Source organism: Moschus berezovskii, chromosome 26, assembly GCF_049115385.1.
Source record: "Moschus berezovskii isolate FMDL1 chromosome 26, NW_MosBer_1.0, whole genome shotgun sequence".
NCBI lineage: Eukaryota > Metazoa > Chordata > Mammalia > Artiodactyla > Moschidae > Moschus > Moschus berezovskii.
The window spans coordinates 12,105,027-12,112,003 of record NC_142485.1 but is presented as its reverse complement, the minus strand read 5'-3'; positions in this window follow the sequence as shown (position 1 = coordinate 12,112,003).

Genomic DNA, 6,977 nt, shown 5'->3' with positions numbered 1-6,977 from the left:
ACACGCACACAAACACTGTCATGAACCCTCTATATCTCCCTGAAATTCTACCTGAAATACATAACAATTGATGCAATTAATACAATAGGATTTTTTTACTCTGTTAATATGAATTTTCAAATATTGATCAAGCCCTACGTCACTGGAATAAACTCCATTTGTTTGCAGTGTATACATATATATATAAAATATATATAAAAGCTGAAAGTGACACAAGAATTCATCTCAGATGACACTATCCTTGCCTGCTGGATACTCGGAATACAGTGAAAAAATGACATACACATGAATGTCAGCTACTACTTATCTCTACACATGTAACGATACACCCACCACATACTTATACACGTCATTGTTTGTATTTACTGATAACTTTCCCTGTTTGTGTTGCTAATGTTTTTTCACATTCAGGGGTCCTGAACCCCTTTGTCGGCAGTAATAATGTTCATCAAAATCTGCTTTATGTTAGAATTATTTAAGCATGTCTATCCTTCATGAACTTATAAAAGATAGGACCAAGTATTCCCTGATGATCCAATGGTTAGGATGCTGCTCTCTCACTGCCAGGGAGCTGGGTTTGATCCCTTGTTGGGGAACAAAGATCCCACAAGCCTTCGGGCATGGCCAAAGAAAAGATAAATAAAGGGTAGGACCACATCTAAATTTCATTGTTTTCCCTCATTCTTCATTTAGTTTTCTTCTCCCTCAGACAGATTCAATCATTCCATCTGCTAGTGGTTGGGATTTGCCTCTGTGCTTAAGACACCTGAGACAAACAGTTAAAATTGTGTACATAACACAGAGTCATTCCCTGATTACCTTAATTCCTAATTCTATTATCTTGCATGTGTGTATATATATGTATGTATTAAGTGTGTACATATATCATCTACTTCTGTAAAGAAAATTCCAGGCACAGTTACACTTCTATTTAGACGTTAAAGAAACCAACATGGGCAGTGAGGCGAGAAAAGGAGCGGTCTGTCAATCAACAGCCATCAATCTTAGTGTAGACGCTTTAGCTCTGGAAACTTCAGCAGGTCCTCTCATTGTTCCCAGCCTCAATATTCTGCAAGGACGGTATCCAAAGATCTCTATGATCTTGAGTGTGTGCGTGCTCAGTCGCTCAGTTATGTCTGACTCCTACGACCCTATAGTCTGCAGTCCTCCAGATTCCTCTGTCCATGGGATTCTCCAGGCAAGAATACTGGAGTGGGTTGCCATACCCACCTCCAGGGGATCTTCCCAGACCCGGGGATCAAACCCTCATCTCTTATGTCTCCTACATTGGTAGGCAGGTTCTTTACCACTAGAGCCACCTGGGAAGCCCCTCTATGATCTTAGTCTCAAAAATTCTTTGAAATCCAGTTGTATAGTAAAAATGACTTTTCAACATTGAGATGTCTCTGACCACAGGTCTTTGGTTGAAATACCTCACTGAAAGCAGGGAATTACTTCTAAGTATTTGATATGGCTACATTCATCTTTTAAGACTGGAAAAGCAAAATAGAAAGTACTGACGGTGTAAATATTGATATGAAATCTTCTGACAGATTAAACTGCTTAGAAAAGTGTCTCAACTCTTCTGTTTTAGAAATGGAAAATTTACAAATTTAAAGAAATATCCACTTATGGAAATTGTACCTTATTTTTTACCAGTTAAACTTTTTTTCTGAGTAGGAAACAAGCCATAGCTTTCTGGCTAATTTCTTATTTTGTGTTTGTTGTTTAGTTATTTTCTTTTCTAATGAGAAGTTAAGTTGGTTACCTTTGCATAGAGGAAGAATACTTAGTTTTGCAGACAATAATTAGCTTGTAAACCTCAGAAATAATTGTTTTTTTGTATTAATAACCAAAAAAAACCCAACCTTCCAGTTTATAGATCTAGTTCCCTACAAAGTTTAGAAAATCTCTAGATATAAAACACTGTTGCAATAATGCTGAGATATTGCATACTGAAGGAATGGATGACTTAAAATTTAGGAATAACAAGTAAAGCACAGTAGTGTTAGGAATGATCCTAGTCTTTCAATACTGTAAGAATGTTGATTCATTCTGGTTTGTACTGGTAGTAATAGATTGTAACCTCTACCACTTGAACCACACAGAAAAGAAGGTGCTTGAATGAGTGAATAAAAATCTGGTGTGAATAATAATAATAAAAAGACTGGAGGGGAAAATTGTGAGTTAAAACTGAAAGCCAGGGCTGGTGCTGGAGGCTGCGAAGCATCATCTGGTTTGAAGTGATTCTAGGAAAGGAAAGACCACCTGCGGGGGAAGGGGATGGGTGGTCTTACAGTTTGAGAATAGCTCAGGTTTGTTCAGTTCAGTCACTCAGTCATGTCCAACTCTTTGCGACCCCATGGACTGCAGCATGCCAAGCCTCCCTGTCCATCACCAACTCCTAGAGTTTACTCAAACTCACATCCATTGAGTTGGTGATGCCATTCAACCATCTCATCCTCTGTCATCCCCTTCTCCTCCTGCCTTCAATCTTTCCCAGCATCACGGTCTTTCCCAGTGAGTCAGTTCTTCACATCAGATGGCCAAAGTATTGGAGTTTCAGCTTCATCATTATTTCTTCCAATGATTATTCAGGACTGATCTCCTTTGGGATTGACTGGTTGGCTTTCCTTGCAGTCCAAGGGACTCTCAAGAGTCTTTTCCAACATCACAGTTCAAAAGCATCAATTCTTCAGTGCTCAGCTTTCTTTCCATGAGCAGTATGAAAAGGCAAAAAAATAGGATATTGAAAGATGAACACCCCGGGTTGGTAGGTGCCCAATATACTACTGGAGATCAGTGGAGAAATAACTCCAGAAAGAATGAAGAGATGGAGCCAAAGCAAAAACAACACGCAGTTGTGGATGTGACTGGTGATAGAAGCAAAGTCCAATGCTGTAAAGAGCAATATTGCATAGGAACCTGGAATGTTAGGTCCATGAATCACGACAAATTGAAAGTGGTCAAACAGGAGATGGCAAGAGTGAATGTCGACATTTTAGGAATCAGCAAACTAAAATGGACTGGAATGGGTGACTTAACTCAGATGAACATTATATCTACTACTGTGGGCAAGAATCCCTTAGAGGAAATGGAGTAGTCATCATCGTCAACAAAACAGTCCGAAATGCAGTATTTGGATGCAATCTCAGAAATGACAGGATGATCTCTTGTTCGTTTCCAAGGCAAATCATTCAGTGTCACAGTAATCCAAGTCTATGCCCCAACCAGTAATGGTGAAGAAGCTGAAGCTAAATGGTTCTATGAAGACCTACAAGACTTTCTAGAAATAACACCCAAAAAAAGATGTCCTTTTCATTAAAAAGTAGAAAGTCAAGAAACACCTGGAGTAACAGGCAAGTTTGGCCTTGGAGCACGGAATGAAGCAGGGCAAAGGCTAATAGAGTTTTGGCAAGAGAATGCACTGGTCATAGAAAACACCCTCTTCCAACAACACAAGAGAAGACTCTACACATGGACATCACCAGATGGTCAATACTGAAATCAGACTGATTATATTCAATCTGATATATATTGATTATATTCAATCTTCTCCAAAGATGGAGAAGCTCTATACAGTCAGCAAAAACAAGGCTGGGAGCTGACTGTGGCTCAGATCATGAACTCCTTATTGCCAAATTCAGATTTAAATTGAGGAAAATAGGGAAAACCACTAGACCATTCAGGTATAACTTAAATCAAATCGCTTATGATTATACAGTGGAAGTGACAAATAGATTCAAGGGAATAGATCTGATAGAGTGCCTGAAGAACTATGGACAGAGGTTTGTGACATTGTACAGGAGACAGGGATCAAAACTATCCCCAGGAAAAAGAAATACAAAAAAGAAAAATGGCTGTCTGAGGAGGCCTTACAAATAGCTAAGAAAAGAAGAAAAGCAAAAAGCAAAGGAGAAAAGGAAAGATATACCCATTTGAATGCAGAGTACCAAAGAATAGCAAGGAGAGATAAGAAAGACTTCCTCAGTGATCAGTGCTAGGAAATGGAGGAAAATAATGGAATAGGAATGAGATCTCTTCAAGAAAATTAGAGATACCAAGGGAACATTTCATGCAAAGATGGGCTCAATAAAGGACAGAAATGGTGTGGACCTAACAAAAGCAGAAGATATTAACAGGAGGTGGCAAGAATACACAGAAGAACTGTACAAAAAAGATCTTCGTGACCCAGATAATCATGATGGTGTGATCACTGACCTAGAGTCAGACATCTTGGAATGTGAAGTCAAGCGGGCCTTAGGAAGCATCACAATGAACAAAGCTAGTGGAGGTGATGGAATTCCAGTTGAGCTATTTCAAATCCTGAAAGATGATGCTGTGAAAGTGCTGCACTCAGTATGCTGGCAAACTTGGAAAACTCAGCAGTGGCCACAGGACTGGAAAGGGCAGTTTTCATTCCAATCCCAAAGAAAGGCAATGCCAAAGAATGCTCAAACTACCACACAATTGCACTCACACACTAGTAAAGTAATGCTCAAAATTCTCCAAGCCAGACTTCAACAGTACATGAACTGTGAACTTCCAGATGTTCAAGCTGGATTTAGAAAAGGCAGAGGAACCAGAGATCAAATTGCCAACATCCATTGGATCATAGAAAAAACAAGAGTGTTCCAGAAAAAACATCTATTTCTGCTTTATTGACTATGCCAAAACCTTTGACTGTGTGGATCACAACAAACTGGAAAATTTTTAAAGAGATGGGAATACCAGACCACCTGACTTGCCTCCTGAGAAATCTGTATGCAGGTCAAGAAGCAACAGTTAGAAATGGACATGGAACCGACTGGTTCCAAATAGGAAAAGGAGTATGTCAAGGCTGTATATTGTCACCCTGCTTATTTAACTTATATGCAGAGTACATCATGAGGAATGCTGGGCTGGAAGAAGTACAAGCTGGAATCAAGAATGCTGGGAGAAATATCAGTAACCTCAGATATGCAGATGACACCACCCTTATGGCAAAAAGTGAAGAAGAACTAAAGAACCTCTTGATGAAAGTGAAAGAGCAGAGTGAAAAAGTTGTCTTAAGACTCAACATTCAGAAAACTAAGATCATGGCATCTGGTCCCATCACTTCATGGCAAATAGATGAGGAAACAGTGAAACAGTGTCTGCCAAAATCTCTGCAGATGGTGATTGCAGCCATGAAATTAAAAGGCGCTTGCTCCTTGGAAGAAAAGTTATAACCAACCTAGACAGCATATTAAAAAGCAAAGACATTACTTTGCCAACAAAGGTCCATCTAGTCAAAGCTATGGTTTTTCCAGTAGTCATGTGTGGATGTGAAAGTTGGACTATAAAGAAAGCTGATCACTGAAGAATTGATGCTTTTGAACTGTGATATTAGAAAAGACACTTGAGAGTCCCTTGGACTGCAAGGAAAGCCAACCAGTCAATCCCAAAGGAGATCAGTCCTGAATAGTCATCGGAAGAAATAATGATAAAGCTGAAACTCCAATACTTTGGCCATCTGATGTGAAGAACTGACTCACTGGGAAAGACCGTGATGCTGGGAAAGATTGAAGGCAGGAGGAGAAGGGGATGACAGAGGATGAGATGGTTGAATGGCATCACCAACTCAATGGATGTGAGTTTGAGTAAACTCTAGGAATTGGTGATGGACAGGGAGGCCTGGCATGCTGCAGTCCATGGGGTTGCAAAGAGTTGGACATGACTGAGCTACTGAACTGAACTGAACTGAATGTCTCTGCTGTCCAGGTTTGTCATAGCTTTTCTTCCAAGGACCAAGTGCCTTTTAATTTCATGGCTGTAGTCACCATCTGAAGTGATTTGGAGCCCAAAAATATAAAATTTCTCAGTTTCCATTGTTTCCCCATCTATTTGCCAGGAAATGATGGGACCAGATGCCATAATCTTAGTTTTCTGAATGTTGAGTTTTAAGCCAACTTTTTCACTCTGCTCTTTCACTTTCATCAAGAGGCTCTTTAGTTCTTCTTCACTTTCTGCCGTAAGGGTGGTGTCATCTGCATATCTGAGGTTATTATTTATAACTAGTATTAAGAAAATGACCACTGCCCTGATCGACTTTTGTGTGAAAGTTGAAGTCATCATGCAGTGCATTGTTTTGACAGGAATAGCTCTGAGAGGCATCGTTCCAAGTGTCAAGAGAGGCAGATGCACAGATAGAACGAAACCAGGAAAGGGTTGGCAGATAAGGACATTCCCTCTTTCTGTCTAGGCCTTGCTCGCTAGCTCTCAAGATTTGGAAGAGATGTGTGCATATATCCTAAGTTGGTAGCGCTGTCTTAAGGTAGGGTAAAGACTAGGGAAGAGGGACCCCTCTAATGGAAAATGAAATAAAAATTCCTAAACTATCACTTGGATGACCTAGTTCCCTGTTATTTTCTGCCTCCATTTTGCTTATCTCTTTAGAAGTCCTTTCACATGTTCTGACCTTCTGGGTTTAAAGCTTGAGAAGCTCTGCAGGGAGTTTTAAGGGAAAGGTCACAAGTCCACCGCAGCAAAACAGTTAAAGGGACACAGCATCCCTGGCCCCCACCCCACCCTAAGGCTTGGTGGTAACAGCAGCAACCTTAGAAGGATGCTGGGGGAAGCCCCAGAAGTGCCAGGGTGGAGGTCAAAGTCAAGGCTGTGCTGTTCTGTCACCTTTTCCCATAAGCAGATCCTCTCTCTGTCATCAGCCATGGAAGATTCTGGATGTTATGGTAGCTGAGGGATGGAGTCACTTTCTTATATTAGCAAAAATTCAGCTAATATCAGAGCATCTAACCTTTCAGAGCCCTGTTTTTCTGTCTATTTATTTACCCTGTCCTGTTTCAAAAAGGACTTGAGGCTGCTTACAAAACCATATAACGAAGTTAAAGCACATAAATTAGATTGGTACTAGGGAAAGGCAAAGCAGAGGAAAAACACGGGTAGGGGCGTGAAACTGTGCTAAGAGTGAGCAACAGCCCATGGAGCCCCAAAGTCAC